The 27382-nt window shown below is 44.3% G+C and overlaps 1 protein-coding gene across 12 annotated transcripts in view; it reads left to right on the forward strand.

Moving 5' to 3' along the window:
* Positions 1-27382, forward strand: part of RIPOR2 (RHO family interacting cell polarization regulator 2) — a 234457-nt gene that overhangs the window by 130939 nt on the left and 76136 nt on the right. For 2 of the 12 annotated variants that reach the window (XM_037730165.1, XM_017505223.2), the window contains exon 1: positions 2544-2771. The exons of 9 other annotated variants lie outside the window; for them this stretch is intronic. The gene's annotated coding sequence lies outside the window, so the exon portion shown is untranslated. Of the gene's footprint in view, positions 1-2543; positions 2772-27382 lie in introns of those variants that run through there. One more of the 12 variants, XM_037730164.1, reaches the window with a different exon arrangement.

Below are 27382 nucleotides of genomic sequence, written 5' to 3' on the forward strand. Positions count from 1 at the left end.
CAATTGATGGCAGTAAGAATGATCAGGCTTGTTGGGCCAATTCTGTTCTTCACCACACATTGGCTTAGAAAGTGCTCCTGAGAGGAGAATGGGATACAGTTCAGTTATTAAAAGAGACAGGCCAGGTGCAGTGGCTCACGCCTGTAATCCCGTTACTTTGGGAGGCCAAAGCAGGCAGATCACAAGGTCAGGAGTTTGAGACCAGCCTGGCCAACATGGTGAAACCCCATTTCTACTAAAAATACGAAAATCAGTGGGGCATGGTGTCACGTGTCTGTAATCCCAGCTGCTCGGGAGGCTGAGGCAGAAGAATCGCTTGAACCTGGGAGGTGGAGATTGCAGTGAGCTGGTATGGCGCCACTGCACTCCACCCTGGGCAGCAGGGTAAGACTCTGTCCCAAAAAGAAAAAAGGCCATTTTCAGTGCTGCTAAGTTCAAACACCTTGTTTTACGCTGGTACAAAAAATAATCACAGCTCCCATAGCACCCATGGTGCTGCCTCCTCCCTAACACACATCCTCCTCATTTACAGCTGTCCTCATCACCAGACTCCACAAGGCACGCCTCACCACTACTGCCCTTACCTCTGTCTCCGGCCCTTGGCAGAGTGCCTGACACCTGGGTTGCATTCAGTCTTTTTTTGAAATAACAGCTATTAGTGGCATTTAGGGTTTTTTATTATTTGTTTTTGAGATGAAGTCTTGCTTAGTCACCCAGGCTGGAGTGCAGTGGCACGATCTCGGCTCACTGCAACCTCTGCCTCTTGGGTTCAAGTGATCCTCCCAACTCAGCCTCCGGAGTAGTTGAGATTACAGGTGCCTGCCACCACACCTGGCTAATTTTTTGCATTTTTAGTAGAGACGGGGTTTCACCATGTTGGCCAGGCTGGTCTCAAACTCCTGACCTCAAGTGATCCACCCACCACAGCCTCCCAAAGTGCTGGGATTATAGGCATGAGCCACCACGCCCGGCCCTTAAGGGTGTTTTCAATTAAGATTGATATATGAGTGGGGAAAATACAACCTATTTCTTTGGAAAGAACTATTCCTTTTCACTGGACTGAAAGAACAATTCGAGTGTCTTGTGGGTGGGGGTGGGGAGGTTCCTACACTATCCCCAACCCCAATGCCTGTCAGGCTCTGGGCTTCACTATTTCCCTGAATAAGATTAAAGGGACCCAGCCACAAAATCTGAGTGCTCTGCTCTGTGAAGTTTTAGGGATAAAGAATCCTGCCTAAGGGGTAGTAGGAAACTAGAAGAAAGTAAACAGCATTATAAGAGAATGGGCATGAGCAGAAATTAGCCACCCCTGAAGGAAGACCTCGGTGACCACAGCAGGAGCAGTGATTGGAGAGGCAGTGTGAAGACCTCTGGACTAAGCACTAGGAGGTGGATCTCTGGAAAACTTCAGCTATAAGGAGGGCTCAGACTGTCAAGGCACTGCTCAGGCCACTCTTCGTGGTCTAAGGTAGATACGTGGTGACCAAGGCATGCTCTTGGGTGTTCTTTCTGGGCATCAAGCCGATTTTGCCCTTTCTGTTGTATCCCTAGGTGGGTTATGACACAGTTTATAGGCAACACTTCCGGCTGCTTGTACTGCAGTGCCCTGACCACGACTGGATGTAGGTATTTCCCATGTTAACACCTCTCCTGGGATGTTCCATTTTGGTTAACGTCTAAGCTCAATGATTCTTACTGATCCTTTCACAAGGTGACTGAATCTCAAGTTGGCGTGGGAAGGAGTGGATGTGTCTTGTGGTACTATTCTAGTTAACATATTCTAAATACACACTTTATTCAGTATGATCACTTAACAGATGAGGAAACTGAGGCATAGCAGGGAATCCCTACGTAAGGATGGAGACTGAGTCAGGACCTTGTCCCTGGGTCCTTGTGGACTCCCAGTTCCATACAATTTCCACTCCAAAAGGCCCTTTTTGGGGAATGTGTGTCTATCAGGGAGACCCACGCTTTTCCCAAAGGAAACCTTTATAATTCAAATCCACCAGAACAAAATAAAAAACAATTCTCATCTTTATGAGAGCTGTGTCCAAAGAAGTCCTACCTAGTAGGCAGAGTGTCCTGCAAGACCGCCCTCCCCAGCGGGGCTTTCCAGCACAACCCTTGCTGTAGACAACCACCCTCACCCCCACACCGCCCCCAGTCCATACACCGCCACCTCGTTTTTCTCAATGCACAGCCCAGCCTGTATGAAAGGTCCCGAACGATTAGCTGAAAGGGCCTTTCCTTGCCTCGGCCCCTCTCCGCCCTCTGCCTCCCCCGCACTGGATCCGCCGGGCCCGCTCCCCCGCGCGATTCCGGGGATCTCGCCAAAGCTGCCGCGCCAGCTCTGGCAAAGGAGCCCGGCGTGCCGGCGATCAGCTGGAGTTGCGCTGAAGTAGCTGTCAAGCAGCTGTCCCCACCCTCCCGCCCTCCCTCCCAGCACCCGTGACGCGCCGGCCCCCGCGCCGCGCCTCCCCTCCCCACGGCTCCCGCCCTCCGCGCGCTCCGCCGCCCTCGCGCGCGCCAGCCCCGCACCTTCGCCCCGCGCCGCTGCTGCTGCGGGCGGACCTGGACCTGTGGGGCGGGCGGCGCTGGGGACCGAGCGCGTCCACCGACCGCCTCGCGGGCCCCCGCACCCAAGCGAGCGAGCTCAGGCAGTCTGCAGAGCGGGGGGCGCGGGCAGCCCGGGCATCGCTTCGCTGCGGAGGCCGGTCCATGCCCGAGAGCCCGAGTGTGGCCCTGACATGACACGGAGCCGTCGTCGTTAGGTGGGTCCGCCTTCCATTTCTTGCTTCCGATGTCGCTTTTGCTGACAACCCGGCGCGGTCTGCGTGGGGAGGGTGTCCTCGACTTGCAGGAGCGTTGCCTGCGAAGCCGCCGTGGAGACTGGAGCGTCCTCGGCTTCCACCACCCTGGGGGGTTCGGGCATCGGATGCCCACAGGGTACGGTCGGGAGTTGCTGAGCGTAAGGGGCACGCTCGCTTTTTGCGAGCAGAACTGAAAGATGTCCTGGATAGTGGAAGAACGGGCAAGGTTCGAGGGCCCGCGGCACCGCCCGGGGTTGGGACATTTCTGGGGCGAAGCAGCTCCGGGCCCTGGGAGTTTGGGAGGGGTGTGTGTGCGAGCGTTCCCAGATGGGAGTCCTGGGTGGCCCCCTGGCCCGGAACGACTTCGGCGCGCGCAAAGCCTGTGGGGAATCCAGCTCAGGGCTGGGGTGTCAGTCTCAAGGTTCTTCACCTGCCCCCCGGGCTCCTGATTGAGCTGGGCTATGAACTGGCCCCTTCCCCGCCGTGTCTGAATTCCAAATTGGCCAGGTGGAGTGGGAGGATGAAAATCGGGAGGAGGGGCAAGAAAGGAAAAATGTGTTGCTTTGATGCCGACCTGTGTCTGGAAAGATGGGGGGAGGGGATGCACCTGAGGGCTGGGGCGCCCTAGCAGGTGTCCGTGGCGTGGGAGGGGGCTGGCCAAGCGGAGCATCTGCGGCACTCTCCCCCCGCCACCCCCGAGACGATAACCCTCTAGCTCCCTCTCCCAGGGCAGTGGGCAGCACATGGAGACCCCTCACGTCCGAAGGGAATAGGTGCATTTTGAAATTAGGTAAGCAGAAGCCATCAGGTGCTAAGGTGGCAGCCTGTGCTGTGAGAAGTGACAGCTCCCTGGGGAGCAAGAGAACAAGTGGAAAAGCAGGAGAACCCGGCTGATTCTGCAGGGGGCGGGGGTGGGGGTGGTGCAGAGTGACATCTGTAGCCTCCTAGGTCCTGGTCTTGGAGGTACCTACATGTTGCTTCAGTGACTGAGGAAAAATGTTCAGGCTTTTGATTTGGGAAAACAGTTGTGATTGTCTTAAAATACACGCCGGGGTTGTTTCCTTCCTGCTCCCCACTTCCTACCTTCTCATGACCACACATTTGGTAGAAGGTCTAGGACTGTGACTAATCACTACCCCCATTCTGAAGAAATTGTACTTGGCCATCTCTGCGGGTCTTGTGTGAGCGTCTGCCCGATTGTTACCTGACATGCATTCATTTCTTCCCTTTGGTTTTCTATCAGGTCTGTCTTGCTCTGAGAGTGTACCTGCCTCCTTCCTTCCCCTCCTGGGGTATTTCCACTCACTCAATTCCCCTCTTCCCCTTGCTTCTCCAGCCATTTTGGACCAGCCTCTGAGCTTGCCCACTCACACCATCTAACTCCATCAATTCGTTGTTTCAGCTTCTGTCACAAGCAGGGGATGTCAGCCGTGAACTCTCCAAGAACCAGCATCATCATGGCTATTCTCCAGTGGTCAGTTAGGAAGCATCAGGGATGTGCCAACTTAGGGTAACAGCAGCTTGAGGATCTCCCCCACCTGAAGCCCCCGTCTCCCAGCCCTCGGGACTAGCCTTCTGTGCTCAGCTTCCCCTTCAGTTGCCATAGTGTCAAATCGTGTCTTTTCCCCAGGAAGGTAATGCATCTGCCTGTCCAAAAATTTCCTGCATCTGAACATCTGAAAACTTCAACACTGGAGAATCTGTTTAGTAAAAACATACTGCATATGTTGCTTTTCCAAAAGACCCCCCAATTGCTGTTGCTTCTCTTTTCCTCTGACACTCTAATGTGAGATTTGGCTTTGAATATTTTATCCTCAGTATAAATATAAAGAATACCAAGCTAGAGAGAAGGAAAACTAAAAGCATGCACTAGGGACTTGCACAGAATTCTGATTATCCAAATACAGTTCCAGAAATGGCTCTCATTCCTTTTGCTAACTGCAAAGTAAAGTTATTTCCAGCAGAGAAGGGACCCACCCAAGGGCAACCTGGAGAAGCCAAGGAGGCTGGGGGGCAGGGTGGGGGAGATATTTATATCTGAGCTAAACCACATAAAAATTCTATGCTTTAGTATTGATGCCCATTGACCTGGGGACCTGCTGATGACTGCCAAGTGTCCTTCCCTAAATCTGTGGTCACTAAAGTGGAAACAGCCCTACTATGATAAAACCCCACGGCCCAACTGTCTAACTATGATACCAACCACATGCCCACTTCTAAGTAGAGCCAAGCCACTTCTCTGTTACATTTTGTGTTAATTCACAGATTATTGGTTCACCCCTCTGTCAAGAGACTACAATATAGACAAAGGCAGCTGTGCAGGGTGGATAGCGCAGCTTTCAGATTTTATATTAAATGGCTGAGTTATACATACAACAGTCCCTTGGGCTGAAGAGCTTGCAAACCAGAGTTTTATTTAATCATTTATTGTGTTCAATGGATTATCTGTTTTCATTCTGGAAAGAAGTCAGAAGTCTAAAAACAGTTCCTTGCGTTTCTTGGGAGGAAGTGCTGATAGAAGTGAAAGTCTATTTTATTTACACAATGGGCGCTCCTCGGGGCAATGGCAGATTTGACTTTCCACTGGGGCTTCCTGCACCGGTGGTCTTGTGAGCAGGGCCTCGTGCTTGCGAACGGCTCCTTTACCAGGGTTATTTTCATCTGCCAAGCTGAGCTCCATGAGCTGGGGGAGATAGACAGCTTGTGTTTGTGGCCATTCAACCAGAAAAGAATACCAGCTGAAAACAGACAATGGAGCAAGGGAATTGGGGTGGGGGTGGGGAGAGGAGGTACAGATAGCCCAGTCATTCATAATTGGCTCCCCAAAGGCAAACCTAGGTGTAGAACGGTGTCATAAATCAGTTGTCATGTAAACACCCCGCAAGGTGATTATGAGAAAGATCTGTTCAGAAAAGAAGAACGATCATGAGTATATGCCTTTTCATCTGGAAGGAGCCCTTCTTTTGGCTTCGTTTCTTCATTTCATATCCTTATAGGCAGTTTCTTGAAAAAAACATTTTCCTCCGAAAACGACAGCCTCACTGTCATGCATATGAAAGCCTTCAAGTTGATTCAATGGAGCAAAACCACTCAATGTATCATGTATCTCGAATGAATTAAGCATGAAACACCCACGTGTCCTCTTCCCTTTTCCGCGTCTGCTCTCTGTAGCCACCAACTTCTCTAGGTTCATGGTCCAGGTTTTTGTCTTGTTTTGTTTTGTTTTGGTCACAGTAAACTCATCTCACTTAGGTTGGAAATGTTCCCAAAAAGTAATAGATGTTTTCTTGAGTGCAGCAGGCTACCTAGAAAAAAAGATCATTTACACTTGGCCCTGTGCTGGATTTGATTTCCTCAAAGGAAACCCGGAACACTATCAAGAAAAGAAGCTGCTCCAATTTATTTTATTGTGCATTGCTTACATGACACTGAGTGCTGTGTGGAGGAGACGAATGTTTTCACAAGTTCATTACATTAATTAAAAAGGAAATTAGATTTTTTTCAACAGTGAAAGCAAATGAGGTGCAATATTTCTGTGTTGTGTTCCATTAGATCAAAATGAGTTCTCTACCAGACCAAGGAGAGAGGAGTCTCAAAGGAAGTATTTTTTACAGCGTTTAGCATTCTAAAACTGATTCACACTCATTTCTAATTGTGAGGTGGATTTTAAGTCTTTAATGTTATATAATTTAGGAGAATCTCACTTTGGTTTCAACATAAGCATGTGTTTACTGGGCAGTTAATCTAAGGTCTGGACCAAGTTGGACATCTCATTCAATATAGAAGTATAACATATTGACCGGGCACGGTGGCTTCATGCCTGTAATCCTAGCACTTTGGGAGGCTAAGGGGAGAGGACCGCTTGAACCCAGGAGTTTGAGACCAGCCTGGGCAACATGGTGAAACCCCATCTCTAAAAAAAAAAAAAAAAAAATAAAGAAGAAAAGAAAAGAAGAAAAGAAAAGAAAAGAAAAGAAAAGAAAGAAAAGAAAAATTATCCAGACATGGTGATGGTGATGCGTGCCTGTAGTCTCAGCTACTCCAGAAGCTGGAGTGGGAAGATCGCTTGAGCCTGGAAGATGGAGGCTGCAGTGAGTTCAGATCGTGCCGCTATATTCCAGTCTAGGTGACAGAGTGAGATTCTCCAGAAAAGAAAAAGTGTCAGATATGGATCATACTTTCTAGGGAGCACAGTCTGGTGGAGAAGTAGGAGGAGCACACTGAGTTGGACAGTGTGCTGGGGGTGACCAGACGTCCTGGTTCACCCCATAGACACCTGTTGCTGCAGCGTAATGATTAATAACACCACCTTTCACTCAGAATTGTTGCAATCACACAGTCACCCTAGAAAGGGGGACTATGAGAGGTCAAAGGAAGAAGGCTGTGACTGGAGTCGTCAATACAGATTTCATTCAGGTGCCTCTTCTAAGATTACAGGCAAATAGAAAGGAGAAGGAAATATTTACCAGACAAAAAGACTAGGAAGACCGTGAGCTCCCTGAAGGCACAGAGGGTCAGTTTTGTTTGTTCCTATATCCATGGGGCTTGCATGCTGCCTACCCGATGGTAGATATCAACTATTAACTAACTGCCCGTGAACCTAGATTTAAGATGAAGACTGAAGGTAGGAAAGTTTGGGACAGTTGAAAGGCATGCCTTGTAAGGACAGCCAGTCAAGAATAACTGTGACACAAGGCCACTGTGAATGACCACGATGCCAGAACAAGGAGGCTAGTGACCACACCGAAAACCAGCCTCACGTAGAGAAAAGCAACAGCGTCTTTTAACTCTTTCTTGTATTTGCCTCTTAACTTTTGAGTTTAATGTTATTGGCCTCCACCTCTACCCCTGGAAGTGATCTCTTCCTTCTCAAATTGTTTTGGAAGTTAAATGAAGAAACAATAACTCCATTCTCTTCAGGCTTGTGTCTTTCTGACCTTGGCCTTCAGAAGAGCTCTTGGGAGGGAGGCAAGGGCAGGAAAAGGCAGGAGAGAGAACCTGAGAAATACGAAAGCAAGGCAGATAAATACCAAAAGCACACGTGATTTTCCTCCTACTACTAGGAGAAATAAATTCAAAGTGACAGTTTCCTGGAGCTGGTGCAACTCCCAAGAGGTCAATCCCAGTATGACATTTGATGTCTCCACTTTTTGCTACATATGAAGTCCTGGAATGACTTGGCCTTGGTCTTAGCTGTGACAGAATACCTTCCAATTAATGGATACTCACACTAGGTGCCCTGCTGATATGCAGAGATTCAAGGTTAACCAAGGTTAGCCTACCCCGTGTGAAGATTCCAGGGTAACTGCCAGCTGTAACCCTTGAGCTGCAGTGCCACACTTGTAGTTTATAAGGTTATTCACAGCATTTTAGTTATTTTGATCTACAACCTCCCAAGTTCTCCTATAATTTAGAGTTGTCTCTGTGATGCTTCATCCTCAGAATAAGGGGAGCTTAGAAATAAGAGAGGAAGCTGAGGTGATGGCACACACAGGTGATCCAACATTCATCAGGGTTCAGTTGCAGAGAAGAGAATCCACTCAGCAGAAAGGATAAAAAATAAAGAAGGTTACAGGATTGTTGGGTCAGGAAAACCAAGAAAACACACTCTAAGTTAAAGGCTAAACACACTCTAGGTTGAGCTCTTTGGAACAACTAAGAAAGGTACATTGTAAAACAGGGCTACTGGAGCCCCTGCCTAACCTATACTCAAGAAGCTGTGCACTGGCCGGGCACAGTGGCTCACACCTGTAATCCCAGCACTGTAGGAGGTCAAGGCCGGTGGATCACCAGAGGTCAGGAGTTTGAGACCAGCCTGGCCAACAAGGTGAAACCTCATCTCTACTAAAAACACAAAAATTAGCTGGGTGCAGTGGTGCACACCTATAATCCCTGCTACTCAGGACGCTGAGGCAGGAGAATCATTTGAATCTGGGAGGTGGAAGTTGCAGTGAGCAGAGATCACACCACTGCACTCCAGCCTGGGCGACAGAGTGAGACTCCGTTTCAAAAAAAATAGAAGCTGTGCATTGATTTCAGAAGCTACCAGCTCCAGAAAGAAGCTACCACTGGCATGTTCAGGAAACAGCCATCCAGGAAGCCACTACAGAAAAAGCAGACACTCCATGAAGGTGGCTGCCAGCAGTGACGACAGAAGAAGCGGAAGTCTGCTATGGTAGGCAACATAATGCCCATCCACCCACAAAGACGTCCACGTCCTAATGCCTGGAGCCTGTGACTACGTCACCTTACGTGGCAAAAGGGACTTAGCAGATGTGGTTAAGTCAAGGACTTGACAGTATCCTGGACTACCCGGTTGGGCCCAATCTAATTATATTTGTCCTTAAAACAGAGAACCTTTCCCGGCTGTGTCAGAGGGAAAGGGACTGTGGAAAAAAGGTCAGGGGAGTGGAACATTGCTGACTTTGAAGATGGAGGAAGGAGCCACAAGGGAAGGAATGGGGGTGGCCTCTAGAAGCTAGAAAAGGCAAGGAAATCGATTTTCTCTTCGAGCCACCAGAAGGGAACACAGCCCTGCCAACACCTTGATTTTAGTCCAGTGAGACCCATTTTAGACTCTGTCCTCCAGAACTGTAAATATGTGTCATTTTCACGTTAAGCCAGTACAATTGTGGTAATCTGTTACAGCAGCCATCTGCAACTCATACACACAGCCCTGCCCTCACTTCTACCTTCAATCTTGTGCAAGTGCATTTCACGGAGACCCCAAGTCACACGTGGAATCCTAGCTGCAGGGGATTCTGGGCAGTGCTGTTTTCAGCTTCCCAACTCCGGTAAGGAAGGCAGCAAGAAGGGGTTGGGGCAATGCTGAGTGCTGATCACTGTAGCCACTGCAGCTGCCACAGAAGTCATGAGGAACTCGGGGAGCTGCAGGTGTATGTGCATGGCACTGTCCTTCTCTGAGGGACAGTGGCATATGGCAGAACACAAGTGGATGCCTGAGATTTTTAGGAAGTTTAACAGGTGTTAAGTCATTAAGATACAAAGAGGACTTAGGGGAGAGGCGTCAGAATAGTTGCCTGTTTTACTATATTAGAAGGTACTCTCTGGAGGATACCCCATTTACCTTGATATAATTACTATTCATTGTGTACCTGTATCAAAATATTTCATGTATCCCCTAAGTATATACACCTACTATATACCCATAAAAATTTAAAAAATAGGCTGGGTGTGGTGGCTCATGCCTGTAATCCCAGCACTTTAGGAGGCCAAGGCAGGTGAATCACGAGTTCGAGACCAGCCTGACCAACATGGTGAAACCCCGTCTGTACTAAAAATACAAAAATTAGCTGGGTGTGGTGGCGCCTGCCTATAATCCCAGCTACTCAGGAGGCTGAGGCAGGAGAACCTCTTGAACCCGGGAGGCGGAGGTTGCAGTGAGCCGAGATCGCGCCACTGCACTCCAGCCTGGGTGACAGAGTGAGACTCTGTCTCAAAAAAATAAAAAATAGATAAGTTTAAAAAAAATTTTTTTAAAGCGAAAAAGAAGTTGCTATATGGAGATTAAGGAGATATTTTATGTAAGTATCAATATCAAGGATAAATATTGACTTTCTGCAATTTAACCTTTAACTATTTACACTCCATCCATATGGCAGATTGGCAGATTGTATTTTCCAAAGATGCCTTCAGTAATGACTCCCACCCCTACATGACCTTTCAGTAAAGTGACTCTGATACTCTGATACATTGAGAGACGGGGATTTATGTTCTTTTTCCTCAAAACTGTGGCTTTCTCAACCAACAGAGAATGTTATTTCTAAGGCTAGATCATAAAAGATCATTCAACTTCTATGTTATTGGCTGGAATACTAACTCTTGAAGCTATCAGCCGCCATGCAAGCAGTCTGACTATCCTGAGACTACCATGCTAGGAGGAAGCCCAAGCTACCTGATCACATAGATAGACCTGAGACTGTAAGAAAGAGAATGATGCCCGGCCAGCCTCCAGCTCCTCCAAACCCTACTGTTGCATGTCCAGCCACCGTCTGGCTGAAGAGAGACCCAGAAGTGCCTGGCAGAGGCCCTCCCAATTCCTGACTCACTGCTGTTGTTTCAGGCCACTACATTTTGGAATGATTTGTCACACAGCAATAAATAACTAGATTGGTTTATACGGTCAGACACAGAAAAAGGTCAACTATGACCACAGTCTTGTTATTCCTGTCAAATTTCTTCCCTGTGAGGTTAATAACATGACAGTAGCAGTCACAGAACAGCTAACTCTAAAGCCCACCTTCTCTTCCTGCAGAATATTGGTCTAAGAAAGCCATTCCTAAATTATGTCTCAGAAACAAACTGTTGCACATTTTGGTTTGTTTGTTGAGAAGGGATTTGGGAAAGTGGAGCTGGTAGCAGTGAGAAGGAGTTTCCTTTCAAACTGGCTAATCTAACATGTGAACAAACAGGAATCCAAATCACTTCTTTTCAAAGCAGAACTGTCTCAATGTGGCAAGTATAGGTAGTGCAAACCTTACTTCGGGAAATGTCCTCAACTCAGGTGCCCACTTAGGAGACAGAGAAAAAGAAGAAAAAGTGCTGGTCGCGGTGGCTTGTGCCTGTAATCCCAGCCTTTTGGGAGGCTGAGGCAGGTGGATCACCTGAGCTCAGGAGTTCGAGACCAGCCTGCCCAACATGGTAAAACCCCAGCTCTACTAAAAATACAAACAAATTAGCCAGGTGTAGTGGCAGGCGCCTGTAATCCCAGCTACTCAGGAGGCTGAGGCAGGAGAATCACTTGAACCCAGGAGGCAGAGGTTGCAGTGACTCGAGATCACGCCACTGCACTCCATCCTGGTCAACAAGAGCAAAACTTCATCTCAAAAAAAAACAAAAGTAATTGGATTAACCACTATGCTTTGGCACCTGCAGTACATTCTGCCATATCTGGTGATCCCTTACTTCCTCTAGCCGGCTGACGGCTGTTTTTTTCTTTTCTACCGCTTCTCTTCTGCGCACGCCCCCTTCTTTGATACCTAGAGTCTGCTGTTCCTCAAGTTCAAGTTCAAGGTCCAGTTGAGAATAGTTCATCTTGATACTTTAGTCCAAGTGATAGTGCCTTATATCTCTGTAGATTTTTGCAATTTTCAATGACTTTTGCAACCATGGTCTCATTTAAACCACAGAACAACCCTGTGATAAAACATCAATGTCTCTAATTTCACAAACCAGGAAACCAAACGAAGGGGTTAACTGCTTAGCGCTGAGGTGTTCTGCCTCCTCACTGCGGGCTCTGCGCCCCAGGAGGTGCACTCAGCCAACCTGGAGGCAGCAAAACCAGTGTTTCTCTGGTGGGAGGATGATTTGTTCTGCCTGCCTTCCCCCTTCAACCACCAAACCATGGCCTCTTTGAAGTATGACCATGTTCTCTTCCAAAGTGACTGAGGCCCTCAGTCGGACGCTAGGTTTGCAAATGGAAACCTGCCCCTGTAATGACATAAGAAAGGTCAGGAATTGGTCTCTTTTTCAGGCTCCCATGACATTTCAAAAAAAGTTTGCCCTTTGAAATTTGTCATAATGGTCTTTGGCCTAAAATAGGATAGAAATGGCACGTGGTGTTTCTTTTTTAAGTGTCATTTTTTTCCAGATCCTCAGTGTGTATTTCTTGACATTAGGATGTTTTCCAGATGTAATGTTTGCTTTGTTTTAGTGTTGTTCTTTGGTCGTCACCAAATGGCTCTTCCCCCACTGATGGAAGAAAACAGCCAAAGCAGGAAGGGGCCGAGGGGCTACATTAACTCAAGATGTTTCCATCAATGTGAATATACAGTAATCAGGCTAAAGTACTGAAAAATGCCCCATTGAAAGGATGCATAGTTTTCATGTAGGGGACTGACTTCACTCCTTTATCATCCAGCCGGGGGAGTGTAAGCCTGGCGAAGTCTGGCGCATGAGATTCTACATATGGTAAAAATGACCTTCCCTCTAACATCTCCCTTCAGGTGAATCATAGGACCCTGAGTGTAAGTACAAAGGCAAGGCCTTCCTGGGCACAAGAGGAGTTTGAAGCCACTGAAATTTTCAAAAAATAAATATGAAATATCAGCCAGGTGTGGTAGCCTGTGCCTGTAGTCCCAGCTACTCCAGAGGCTGAGGTGGGAAAATCATTTGAGCCCAGGAGTTTCAGTCCAGTTTGACAACCCCATCTCTTAAACAACAACAAAAACAAGACAAAAAACAACAAGTAAATGCAAACTCTGAATTACAGATATATGTACACCTATTTCTTATTGCACATTGACAGAAAGCTACAGTCTCACTCTGTCACCCAGACAGGAGTGCGGTGGCCAGATCACAGCTCAGGGCAGCCTCAATCTCCTGGGCTCAAGCGATCCTCCCACTTCAGCCTCCTGAGTAGCTGGGGCCACAGGCTCACACCACCTCACCCAGCTAATCTCTGTATTGTTTGTAGAGATGGGGTTTCACCATGTTGGCCAGGCTGGTCTCAAACTCCTGGGCTCAAGCAACTTCCTGCCTCAGTCTCTCAAAGTGCTGGGATTACAGGTGGGAGCCACCACACCTGACCAAGCTTCTCATACAGTGAAACACTCAATGTAAATAAACACATTTTATATTATTATAAAAGTAATAGCTATCACTAAATATCAGTAAGTAGCGTTTCTAATGTGCCAGGCACATATACTAATTCATTGAGTGCTCACAACACCCTGAGTTAATTACTCCATTTTAAAGATGAGAGAATGGAGGCTCCAAAACATTACTAAGAGGCAGAGCTTGGTTTTTTTAAACGTAGGCTGTCTGCATCGGAGTCTGGGCCACGCTGCGGCTGTGGATGTAAATACGCAGACTCCAAATTCAGAGCCACAGTTCCCACAGCAACTGCCAGTTTGTAGCATGTTCAAAAAGCCCGAGTTCTCCCACATAACTTAGCTGAGTTGTGGCTGCCAGATCTTTTGGCTTAGCAACTCGAAACAGACTATCCACGCAGGCTGAGGTTCTCAGTTGATATCAAGGCGTTAATGAGACTCTTCGGGCTTCTATTATAATCAAGAAGAAGCTTTTTCACATCATCCATCTTTGAAAGGTTTATTATTCCAGCTGGGTAAGCAGTGTGTCTGCAAAGACGCCCTATCATCAGGAAATGAAATGGGCACTTTTTCTCCAAGTAAGCAATGCTTCCCAATAAATAACGCCATGTCAGTGGCGTGCCTTCTCCTTCCTCTTACAAGCGATTGATGCCTCAGAGATCTGAACAACCCCATAAAAGGGGAGGGAAATGGAGAAAAACAAACTTGAGAGAAAAAAGGAATCATTCCTTTTCTTTTGTGAGGACTTTTGTCTGATCCTTGCCCACATGTAAAGTATCCCTTGATCAATTTTGTCTTAATTACTGAATGTAGGAAAACAAGCTCATTGTTAATTCATGCAGTTTTAATTTATGCATAGGAGAATTATGCAGGATAATTACCTGCAGTTGAAGGAAAATGAATAGCGTCAGATGTGGTTAATTCACGCATGGTTCACTCTTCTATCTCTCTATCAGAAAAGATTTAAAGTGGTAACCAAGCTGAATGATATGCAAAATTGCATTGGTTTGCTTAGCAGAAGTATTTTTTTTCTTTGATTTGCATCACAAATAGAGTTCTCAGATTCGGACTGACTAGATTTGAATAGAATTTCCAGAACAATAGCTGTGATTCACAAACTTCACTCATATTTTATCTCTTCCAGAAATGCCCATTTTTCAAATCAGTGCACGAGAAGTTACCTTTATGGGCCCCATGTTAGCCTGTGTATAATTCAATGGGAATGATGATTATTTCCTTTATCAAGATTTTTGGGAGATTTACAGTAATGATCGCATTACTTGTTCCCACATTGTCCCTGAACCTCCATGATCCAGTGGCTTCCAAAAACTAAAACTAAAATAAACAGCTGGAACAAATTATGGGGCAATGAATGGACATCAATGGACATTTCCTTGTGGCTTCTGTCAAGCAATAGATAGCTGCTAAGGCCTCTCTGAGCTCACGCCTAGTAGTTGACAGAAGACTAAGAGGTGGTTCAGGTTTACTGGAAAAAAAAGCACTCCCTGATGATCAGCTGAGACAGGTTACAATAATGAACAATTTTAAAAACAATACCAGTATCAAAAGGAGGAGCCAGAGAAAGTAAATATGCTAACTTTGAAGAATCAGTGTTCTTGTTATGATGGAGCAGTAAATTTTACTCTGAGCTCCCTTGTAGCCAAGCAGAAAAGAAAACACAGGAAGTTATCACCTGAGTTACTGCCAGCAGAAAGATGGGCATATAAAATACAGCAGTTCCTTAGGGGACACACTCCCTTAGCGATGAACTATAAAGTAATGTCTTATATGGGAACGTATACACAGGAGGTTAAATTTAGTTCTTTGTAGTGAGGTTCAAGAGGTAACACCTTGCGTGTTGATCTTCGCTGCTATTTTCTTATCCCTCCACCAAGCTCTCTAAAGATCCAAAAAGGCCAACCAAAGTGAATGTCATTAAGAGAAAACGGAAGATCTATATTTGGCCCTCAGTTGCCCTTTTTGAAGAAAAAGTGATACAACTTATCTAAGGCAGCTTTAATTGCCATTATCAGATTTTGTCTGCAGAAAATGTTAGCAGGGTGAGTTGAAGATGACTCACCCCTGGCACCACACCCCCTCACAGAGGAACCCAGCTTAGACAATGGAGTTACAACTTCATAATAATCTTATTACTGTGCCCAAACTTAGCACTTCAGATTTTAGGTTCTAGTGAGACCAACTTAATTAGGAAAATACAGCAAAGCATAAAACCCCAAAACTGTTTAGGTAAGGCCCTTTGTCTTTTTACCCTTGACCTCAGTGATGATGAGGGTAATAACAGGTATCAGTTTAACTGAGGGCATACTTTGTGCCTAGCATTACCCTTTGGCTTGACGTTTCTTTCATTTTTTTGTTTGTTTTGTTTTGCTTTTCTTGAGACAGGGTCCCACTCTGTCACCCAGGCTGGAGTGCAATGTCATGATCTCTGCTCACTGCAACCTCTGCGTCCTGGGTTCAAGTGATTCATCTGCTTCAGCCTCCCGAGTGGCTGGGATTACAGGCATGCGCCACCATGCTTAGCTAATTTTGTATTTTTAGTAGAGACGGAGTTTCATCATGTTGGTGAGGCTGCTCTCAAACTCCTGACCTCAAGTGATCCACCTGGCCTCCCTAAGTGCTAGGATTACAGGCGTGAGCCACCGCACCCGGCCAGCTTGATGTTTCTTAATCCTCACAATATTAGGATGCAAATGTTATGATCCCCCATCTTACAGGAGAGGAAACTAAGCAGAGGTCTTTGTTCCAAAGAGGAGATTCACACTCTTTGTATAACTGCAAACTGATTATCTAACCACATACCATACAACTGGATGTGTATATTATACATGTGCACACATGTGTGGTGTGTGTGTGTGTGTTTAAGCTTCTGAATCCTGCTACTTCCTAGCTCTTACTTGCTACTTCTCTCCACCCCTTATTAAAAACACTGGCTGGGGGCTAGGCTTAGGGGCTCACATCTGTAATCCCAGCACTTTGGGAGGCCAAGGAGGGAGAATCACTTGAGGCCAGGAGTTCCAGACCAGCCTAGCCAACACAGCAAAACCCTGTCTCTACTAAAAATACAAGAAGAAAAAAAATTAGCTTGGCATAGTGGTGTACACCTGTAGTCCCAGCTACTCAGGAGGTGGAGAATCCCTTGAACCTTGGAGGTGGAGGCTGTAGTGAGCCGAGATCCCGCCACTGCACTCCAGCCTGGGCAATAGAGCCAGACATCATCTCAAAAATAAACAAGTAAATAAAAATAAAAACACTAATTATGACCATTTTTAAGATTCTCTGTAACTTAAGGCCTCTGTTAATGAGATGTATGATGACATGAAACTGTCTCGGAGCTAACTCTCAGGAAATAAGTCATATATACTACACATGTAAAGTTTAGATTTCATTTACTAATACAAATGCCCTTATTAAACAATTTTCCTTCACTCTGGAAGTGCTAACAGAAACGTAACTGGTAAATTTGATACGTGCCATTTCCTGCTGCGAATATTAATTGTGGCACACGACGTAATCCGGAATCCAGATCTGGAGGGTGGCAGAGGGGGAGAGGTGCCATGACTGGCGGTGTGCAGCCACCTGTCCTCACCGTGGCCCCTTCTCTCTTCACCCTGAATACCCCAGTCTGAACAGTTGGAGGGCAACTGCTCCTGGGGCTGGAACACCCGCACTGCTGACTCAAACAATAGACCCATCCTGCCAAATGATGTATTTTTGGTACAGAAAAAAATTCTGGCCCTCCTAGGGATGGAAATACATTCTTAAATGAATGCATGTCATTTGTGAAGGACATTGCCTAGTTCACATTCTGAGCTCTGCTCATCCCATTTGATGACACTCAACACCCACATTCATTGCTCCCTGTATTTTCACTTCCAGTGTCTTGGGATGGGGTTTAAGAAATAAACAGTGTGAATGGCATTCTTCAAAAAGAGAATGTTTGGAGCCGCTGACTGTCTGGAGGATCGCACTGAAAAGCTCACAATCGTATCACAGAAAGCGGACTCTTAAAAAATGCCTCCTTCTTGGTGGTAAAATACCCTGGGATCCTGTGCCACATTTAACACCAACTATTTTTTACTTTTTTATTTTTTTGAGACAGAGTCTTGCTCTGTCACCAGGCCGGAGTGCATTGGCGCGATCTCAGCTCACTGCAACGTCTCCGCCTCCCGGGTTCAAGCGATTCTTGTGCCTCAGGCTCCTGAGTAACTGGGATTACAGGCACGCGCCACCACACCTAGCTAATTTTTTTATTTTTAGTAGAGATGGCATTTCACCATGTTGGTCAGGAGGGTCTCGATCTCCTGAGCTGCCACCTCAGCCTCCCAAAGTGCTGAGATTAAAGGTGTGAGCCACCAAGCCCCATCTATTTTGTAATAATAACCAACTATTTTTGACCTCCTGATATTTTATAGTCTCTATAATTGAATCTCATCTTATTAATTCAACTTTCAACAGAGTTGAGAATGCACAGTAGTTAAAAATGACAGCCCAGGTACATTATAAAATTCATGAAATCAACTTCCTTTGAAGCTTTTTTCCTCTAGGAGATGTACAGAAAGTCTCAATCTAGACTTTAGTAAACTGGAATTGACTTGATAATATATCCTAGTCATTATAACAAGAACATCAATGAACGCTTTCGCTGTTTAAGCGCTTTCCATTAATCGACCCATATAATTTTCATAGCAGCCTACGTGTTTGGATCTTTTTTCATGCCTATTATACAGATAGGTCTGGAAAGGTTAAGCAACCTGTGAAGCCACCCAGTATAAAGTGGAGCTGCCATGCCGCATACCCAAGCAGGCTGGATTCTTCGGTCTCAGCACTGCTAAAGTAGAAGGCATTTGCTTTGTTAGTGAAACACTGGAAAGCATAGGGACAGATGACCACAAGTTCCAATCCTGACACGGGGCTCCTTCGAAGCCTTCACAACAATGCAATGGAGTTCTTTTAAGTCCTAAGATTCCCAGAACCATTCCTTGTATGCCACTGAACAAGTGATACAACTTTATTCCGTTTTTCTGGTAAATATCTGTAATACCTTTTTCAAATATATTCTTTAGTGAAGTTGCAGTCAAGCAACTAAAGAACATGAGTGACTTTGTTTTTCTTTTTCTTTCCATATTAAAAGGATAGGAGGCAAATGTGACATGATTACTGCATACTGTGTGTATAGAGAAAAATTAAACCCTAGGAAGAATTTTATTAAGTTCTTATCCCCAGCCCCTACCCCAGATCAACTAAGTCAGAATCTCTGGGAATGAGGCTTGGGCAATGACATTTTGAAAAGCTCCCCAGGTAATTCTAAGATGCAGCCAGGTTTGAGAGCCTCTAAATTAGACACTGCATTATATTAGGCTCTTTCTAAAGGCTACTGATAGTTACATCAATAGGAAGATGCAGAGGTTGGAACAAGGATAAATATTTTAATGTAGCAAATGTCTTCAAATAAACCCAGTAAATCCATTTCTCACAGTCGACATGGCTGTGGATTCAACCCTAACAGTAGAGGTACAAGGGGTTATACTCTGAATAGCAAAGATGACCCATTTACCTGTTTATCTTTGTTGACACTGAAATGCTGTTATTATTGTTACACTGTGCTGTTGACCCTCACTGTGCAACCAGTGGTGGGAAATGGCTATGGGATATGAAAGTGAAACGCCTGGGGCGGGGGGGAGGGGGGAACAGGAGGTCATAGTGAGAAACCAGTTAGTCTCCTAAACCACATGAGCACTGAATTGGATTTGTACTGATGGATGATGTTTGTGGGGCCACAGGGCATTCTGAGTACTGATGATCCTCCCCTCCACATTGACAGAAAAATAAGAAATGGGAAAAGGAAACTATTAATAGTAAGGGATTCTGCATTCTTAGCTAAAGGAGAACGGAGATATGTAGCAACAAGACCCCATCTAGGCAGCAGAAACCCTCATTCCAGCTGCAGTTCTGCGAACAATCTTGTTGGAACAGTTGCTACAGGTCGGTTTCAGAATACAGATGAAATTCCCTTCTATACAACCTCTTCTTTTTCCTGTAAAACAGGCATGATCGCCACTGTCCTACCTAAGTCACAGGGCTGCTGTTAGCATATAAAGTAGGTAGCATTTGGAAAAGTGCAGTTTGCAAACAGAAATATTGTCATGAACCCCCCGCATCAATCAAGGCGTTTCTTTGAAGCTCCAAGTAATATCTGAGATACAAACAGCTGTGTAGCCACCAAAAGATGAACCTCTCTTTCTGTTGATTTTGATCTCTAATGGGTCACCTGCTCCTCATAGCACCTGGTACTACTAAATTCTTTGGTAGCTGGCTACGGTGGAGAAGATGTCTGGCAGTTGGCTTGAACACCTAACTTCCCTACTTGGAGATTCTTTCATCTTTTCATTTTTGCATGGCTGACGTGACCCAGTTCAATGCTTCCAGTTGGCTCAAACTGTGCATTTGTTTCTTTGGGTCCTGACAGCCTAGGAGCTCTCTGTCCTCTTGTTTATGGTGAAAGTCCTAGAATATTCCCACAAGCTTCTCCCTATAAACCAGAGGATAGAGGCAAAATCTAAAGTTCCCAGACAACACGATTCTCTTCCCCCGTTGATCTGGGCCACATCCAAGAAGGATGCTCCCCAGTTTGGTTGGGGCTTCTGTATTTACACAGATGTTGGCCTGAATGGAGTAGAAAATTAGGTAGATCTGGAATTTATTTAAGCCAGTTAATTTGAGCACCAGTGTGGTCAAATTATAGGGTTCTTGGTTGCTTTGAAGTGGGATAGGGTAAATGCACAAGGCTAAAAGGCCAAACCAAACCAAATCATCTTCTAGAGAAAACAGACAAACTTCCCTTATCCATGGACTCATCTTTATCTACACAGAGACCTGAGGAGGACAAGGGTTTTCATATATTGCCTGCATTCTCTGTCCCCCATTCTTACATTCACTGTGTCCTAAAGTGCTCTGTAAAGGGGGTAAAGGTTAGGCATCACTGTCTGAGACTACCGTCATCTACCTGATGCTAGCTGAGTGCCCTGATACTCTTAAGCTATTGGGATCGTCTTATATCAACAGTCAGCTGGTAGACACCCAATAAATAAACTGTCCAAACATACATAGGAATAGATTAAATGAGATAACAAATACCTGAATATCCATCACCCAGAAGCAAATATTAGCAAGATTTTCCCTTTCGTGATTGTTGTTGTTGAAGTATCTTAAAGCAAATTCAGACCACATGTCTGGATTTCACTTCTACCCACGTCCACTGCATCTCAACAGTATGCACATTTTTGTTTTGTTTTGTTTAGAGAGAGGGTCTCACTCTGCTGCTCATGCTGGAGTCAGTGGCAAGATCATAACTCACTGTAGCCTCAGACTAAGTGTGGACATTTTCTTGCATAACCCTAGGGCCCTTTCACACCTGACAAAATGAGTAAATACTTCCTTAATATCATCTAATACCTAGAACATATTGAAACATCCCAAGTATCTCAAAAATGACTTTTCAGTTGGTTTGCCATCATAATCCATACGGAATCCACACACTGCCTCTGTTGCTATGCCTCCTGCATCTCTTCTTATCCTTCTCCCACCCCTTTTTCCCGTGAATAAATTCTTTGATCAGTAAGAAGTCTGAGGCCCTGTGAAAATCTTTCCAGAGAACATCTGTTCCCTGCTTTATTTCTCCCAGGCTGTCCAAAGTACCAGCACCTCTTACTCTGCAACTTCAGCCAGGCTGATGAGGTGAGGACACAAGAAAATGACTGAGAACGACTTCCTCCCCAGTGAACTGGAAAAAAAATGGAAAAGACAAGGGCCAAAAGAAGGCTAGGAAATAGAGTGAGATTTGAGTCCCGGAAAATAAAAAGGGGCCTTCAGACAGTTCTTATGTGACCCAGAGGACAGAGTATGTTCTGGGAGTGAGCATAGCAAATGATGTAGGAGAATCAGGATTTCAAACTGATGAGTGTGAGGTGACGGAGTCGTGCATTAGGGCAGATTGGAGTCTTGGGAAAAGTCTCCAACCCTCATTCTCTTGCTCTATAAGAATGGATGTGCTCACGCCTGTAATCCCAGCACTTAGCACTTTGCAAGGCTGAGACGAGTGGATCGCTTGAGGTCAGCAGTTCAAGACCAGCCTGGCCAGCAGAGTGAAACACCATCTGTACTAAAAATACAAAATTAGCCAGGGGTGGTGGCAAGCACCTGTAGTCCCAGCTATTTGGGAGGCTGAGACACGAGAATCACTTGAACCTGGGAGGTGGAGTTTGCAGTGAGCCGAGATCACACCACTGCACTTTAGGCTGGACAGCAGAGCAAGACCCTATCTCAAAACAAACAAACAAATAAATAAGAATGGATGTGACTCCACTCTAGGTAAATTGGCTAAGGACCATAAACAGGCAAGAGGATTGTGGCAGCTAACTTACTAGCCTATGTGAAAGTTTGGTGTGATTCTAAGAGTTATGGGGACATCTGGGGGGAAATTATGTGACAGTACCTTGTGGGCTCAGAATACAAGTAATACGGCATTTCACATGTGTGCAAATATGCCTCTGATGTACTCTTTTGCCTTTGGTGTTGGGAATTTGCCATATGTTGATGGATCCAGTGTCAGATAAACATTCATTCCTTCTTTATGCTATATTGCACTTAAAGCTAATAATTAGATGGGCTTTTGTGTTTGTTGTTTGTTTTTTGAGACGGAGTTTGGTTCTTGTTGCCCAGGCTGGAGTGCAATGGTTTGGTTTCTGCTCACTGCAACCTCCACCTCCTGGGTTCAAGCAATTTTCCTGCCTCAGCCTCCCAAGTAGCTGGGATTACAGGCATGAGTCACGACACCTGGCTAATTTTTTTGTATTTCTATTAGAGACGGGGTTTCATCATGTTGGCCAGGCTGGTCTCGAACTCCTGACCTCAGGTGATCCACCTGCCTTGGCCTCCCAAAGTGCTGGGATTACAGGTGTGAGCCACCGCGCCCGGTAGATGACCTTTTTTATCTCCTTACTCTTGTTACAGCTTCAAATTTTTAGACAAAGCATAGTAAGAAATTATTAAACTCTGGATGTACAATAAAAAGGAACATAATTCTGTTTTGTTAATAATCTAGATATTTGCATGTAGCTGTACCTAACTGCTTTGCATTCTGATGACAAGTTATTTGTCTTTGGCAGCCAAAATTAACTCAGCAGATGTTATACATGTGGCTACCTTTTGGTATGCAGCAGCTAGGACCAGCAATGAAACCACTATTCCTTTTACGGCAGTTTAATTTGCTAAAATTACCATGCAGAGGACATGTGTACAGGCCTCTGGGAAGCCACTCAACTTTGCAACTGCTGGCATATGAAGGCACACACGTCCACAGCACTGCCTTACTTTGTTAAGATCCTGGAATAACTCTTTGACACTGGGTTGTTCTGCAGTGAGTCAGTTTGTTATAATTTTCTGCCTCAACTTTTTTTTGTCAGCTATACTTTTTTCAGTAATAATTCACATGACTTCATATAAAACAGCATAGATTTAGAATGACCAAGGTAAATTTTTTTGGCATAAATTTATGGGAGCCAGGTGCAGTGGCCCACACTGGTAATCCTGGGCTGAGGCAGTAGGGTCTTTTAAGCCCAGGAGATTGAGACCAGCCTGGGCAAAATAGCAAGACCCTATGTCTACAAACAAATTTAAAAATTAGCTGGGAGTGGTGGCATGTGCCTGTGGTCCTAGCTACTCAGGAGGCCAAAGAGAGAGAATCACTTGAGCGCAGGATCCAGGCTTTAGTGAGCTATGATTGCACCGCTGTACTCCAGCCTGGGCAACAGTAAGACCTTGTTTCTTAAAAAAAGAAAAGAAAAAATCTATTATGTACACAGGTCCGAGTGTGTATTTGTTACATGCATAGATTGCATAGTAGCGAAGTCCAGGCTTTTAGTCTATATGTCATCCAAATAGCATACATGGTATCCATTAAATAATTTTTTATCCACTCCTCTCCCCTCTGCCCCGGGCCTCCCTTGTTTATCCTTCCACACTCTATGTCCATTAGTACACATTATTTAGTTTCCACTTATGAGTAAGAACATGCAGTATTTGTCTTTCTGTGTCTGAGTTGTTTCACTTAAGATAATGGCCTACAGTTCCATCTATATTGCTCATACTATTCAACCACAAAAAAGAAGAAAATCGTGTCCAAAAGATGGTTTTCTGGTTTTTTATGGTTGAATAGCATTGCATTGTGTATATATAACACATTTTCTTTATCAAATCAACCCTTGATGGAAACTTAGGTTGATCCCATAGTTTTGCTATTGTGAATAGTGCTACATTAAACATACAGGTGCAGGCATCTTTTTGGTGCAATTATTTCCTTTTCTACCAAGGTAAAATTATCACAGAAATTTATTTCAAGGCAGAGAGAATTAAACATGACAGATAATTTTCAACCTACTAATACATAATAACTGGAAAGTGCCAACATTCAACTAGCTTGTCTCCTTAATAAAAACATCTCCCTATGTATAGGGACATATATTGTTTTAAAGCAATATAGTTGCTTTAAAAAATTAACATTTTAAATTTAACAAGCATTCCTATGCTTTTATCAGACTAGAGTACAAACACAATAGGTCACTGATCCATGTACGAGGTTCACTCCAAAGCCATTATCTCTTTATCAATCATTTTCATAATAATTCTGTTATGAATTTCCTTCTATAAAGTTATGTTTACATAAACAGGTCGTTCCAATAGCTAATATAAGCAGCTAAAATCAATCGGAACACATCATCATTTATAGACATTTAAAAACTCCACGACACAGGCTATAATCAAGAAAATAAAATACATAAGGTCATGGATGAACTTCGTATTCACAAATGCAACCACAGAATAGAGACTGAATAATATGTATCTTCCCACGTAAATTCTTTAAGCTTCCCTCCCTTGGATGAGCTCTCACTCCCTTGAGGGTAGAAAAAAGCGAAGTTACTGAGCTCTAGAGGCCACAGCAGAGAAGGGAGTCCAGGTGTTCCAACTGCTTCTCTTGATGATCACCAGGCCCCCTTTTAAGCCCCTAGGAACAGCACTTTATACCCTCATGTATTATTTTCCAGGCTATAATAAGATGCCTAAATGCTAAGCATTTGAAGTGCTGCTTTTTAAAGTGTTGTCATAACAACAGGAATAAAATGATGAATGTAACTGGAGTTTGAAAGGGCTGACTTAAGTCCGTTGCTTTACTTTTACCTTCATGTTGCAAGGGTTTAACTCTAACCTAGCTCAAACAAAGGCCATGATCACAGAACATTACCATATTTGAGTAATGTTTTCAGCTATTTTTACCATCACATAATTGCCCAGTCAATTCTCCATCAATTCAATTTACTTGTTAGGATGGACAGAAAGAAATTAATTGGCCATATGAAAAATCTATTAGTGTGATTATGTAGGCCATATCTGAAAAACTTTCATTTAAGATAATTTCTTATCCTTTCTATGAGATGAAATACAGAATGTAGCTTTATTTATAAGGCTTGATTCAGTTTCCTACTGGACTCTCACGCCCATTAATAAATGCCAGCATTAACTGCACATGTTGGACAAAGGAAACAAGCACATAGTGTGTAATTCTACTTCCCAGCACATTGCTGGGACATTCCCCTAGAACCTAGCGGCTATTTCTGTTTAGGATTTCCAAAGATGTAGCTTGTGGTCATGAGAACAAAATAATTACCTTATAAAAATGGTAATTTAAGTAAAGTCAAATACTAATAGAAGAGAAGATGTCAGCATCATTTTGATGCTGTTCTGAAGAAGCAATAATCACTATCAGCTGGAAATGAGTTGCCAAGCTCTAGGGAAAAGAGGCTGCATGCAAATATGCCTGAAGGAGCTGATAATACCAGGAATGGGGCCATTTTTTTCTATATGGTAGTGTTTTTTTTAACCTGGGGATCAAAAAATGAGGATCCCCTGGTGGGTGTATTTTTCTCTCAGCAGGATCAGCCAAGCTGTCTCCAAAGATCATGTTTCCAAGAGATGTTCCTTTTTTGATATACATGGGTTTTGCTGGGGGTTTTTTAAAACAGGTAAATATTATTACAAACAGCCTCAGCCTTCATTTAAGTGCAAAATGCTTTACCTTCTAATACGGAAACAGTTGGGCTGGTTTGACATGGTCTACAGGGTTCTAGACTTTGCATTTTAAAATGAGTTATGACAACGTTAGTCAAAATGAACCCGACCCCTCATTAAATTTAAGCGAGTTTTACGCCCTGAATCATTTCTCTTCTAATTATCGTGAGGCCAGCTGCTACTCCCTGCATTTATTTAATCCACCAGAAAAGGAGAAGAAATAGTTTTCATTTTTCCCCAGGGCTGAAATGGTGGCAATTATCTAGAAGTTCCTTCAATTGAGTGTCCCAATGAACAGAAATGCTATTAACATTTCTTCTTTACTCTTCAAATGACTCAGCCAGACTCTTAAAATAGCTTCAACGTACTCTGCTGTCATTGCTTTGAAGAGGAATAAAGGAGAGGGAAAGGGGAGAGCAGTAATGTCAAATTACTTCATCTCTATGTATTTCTTCACCTGTAAAATGTGTATGGGTTTATAATTAGCACATTGTTTGATGCAAGTCAGATATCTCTCAAATTGCAAGTCCTAGTTAGTAGGAAAGACCATCACTCCACATGAAGTCTTTTACATATGTCCATAAAGTGACAACAAATAAACAAAAGATCAGAAAAAGCTCTTTCTATACAGTAGAAGAAAAGATAGAGTTTAAAGAGTACCATTTTACCAACATTATAGGAATAATTGACATGGGTAAGAGTCATCAATGGATGCTAAAACTCCAAGGTTAAAGAATCAACATATTTGCATAACCTCAAAGTACCTCCTTACCAACTACATATCGATTACAAAGGCAAAGATAGTAACTTTCCATAGGAGAAATGGCCAGCAACGCTGTAAGCAACTGATCAAAGTTAACATCACCAGTAAGGGCACCAAGCAACTCCCTGAGCCTTTGATGCAATGCCTTGAGGAGGACAACAATATCACTTATGTGCTATCACTGCTAAAAATGCATAGTCTGCTCTCTATCACAAGGAAACAGCAGACAAACCCAGAGTAAGGGCCAGTGTACAAAACAACTGGCCTGAACTCCATTAAAATGTCAACGTCAAAGACAACAGATCGCCAAGAAACTGTCCCAGATTAAAGGACAGACTCATGATAAAACAAGGAGCATCTGATCCCGGTTTGGCTCCTGGAATGGGCGGAGGAGGGGCAATACATGGAACATTATTGGGACAATTGGTGAAACTGGAATAAAGTTCGTACATTAGATCATAGTATTGTATTGATGTTAAATTTCCTGATATTGATAAGTAGACTATGATAGTGAATGTCAGCGAATGTCTGTGGTTTTAGGAAATACACATTGAAGTATTTAGGAGTAAATTTGCATCACATCTGCAAATTACTCAGTGTGGGGGAGGAAATGTATATAAATATATACGTGCAAATTACTCTCATAGGATTTAGGAAAAAACTGTGTGTGTGTGTGTTTGGAGGAGGAATGACAAAATGTGGCAGATGTCAACATATGAATCTGGGCAAAGGATAGATGAGAACTTTCTGTACTTTTCCTGCAACTTTGCTGTAAGCTTCAAATTATTTCAAAATCAAAATCTTTTTTATAAAATTGACTTCTGAACTGCACAAAGTACCCATATTTATAATCCTTATCAATCCATGCTTTTTAATTACCTAAAAATTGCTATCTTCAAAAACATGCTAGTTTCTAGCTTCCTTACAACTACCTAAACTTGCCTGGCTGTTCCTGTCTTATATATCTCCCTCTCCTTTGAAAAAACTCCTTGTTGCCGGGCGCGGTGGCTCAAGCCTGTAATCCCAGCACTTTGGGAGGCCGAGGCAGGTGGATCACGAGGTCAAGAGATCGAGACCATCCTGGTCAACATGGTGAA

This window comes from Cebus imitator, unplaced genomic scaffold, assembly GCF_001604975.1.
Source record: "Cebus imitator isolate Cc_AM_T3 unplaced genomic scaffold, Cebus_imitator-1.0 Scaffold335, whole genome shotgun sequence".
Lineage (NCBI taxonomy): Eukaryota > Metazoa > Chordata > Mammalia > Primates > Cebidae > Cebus > Cebus imitator.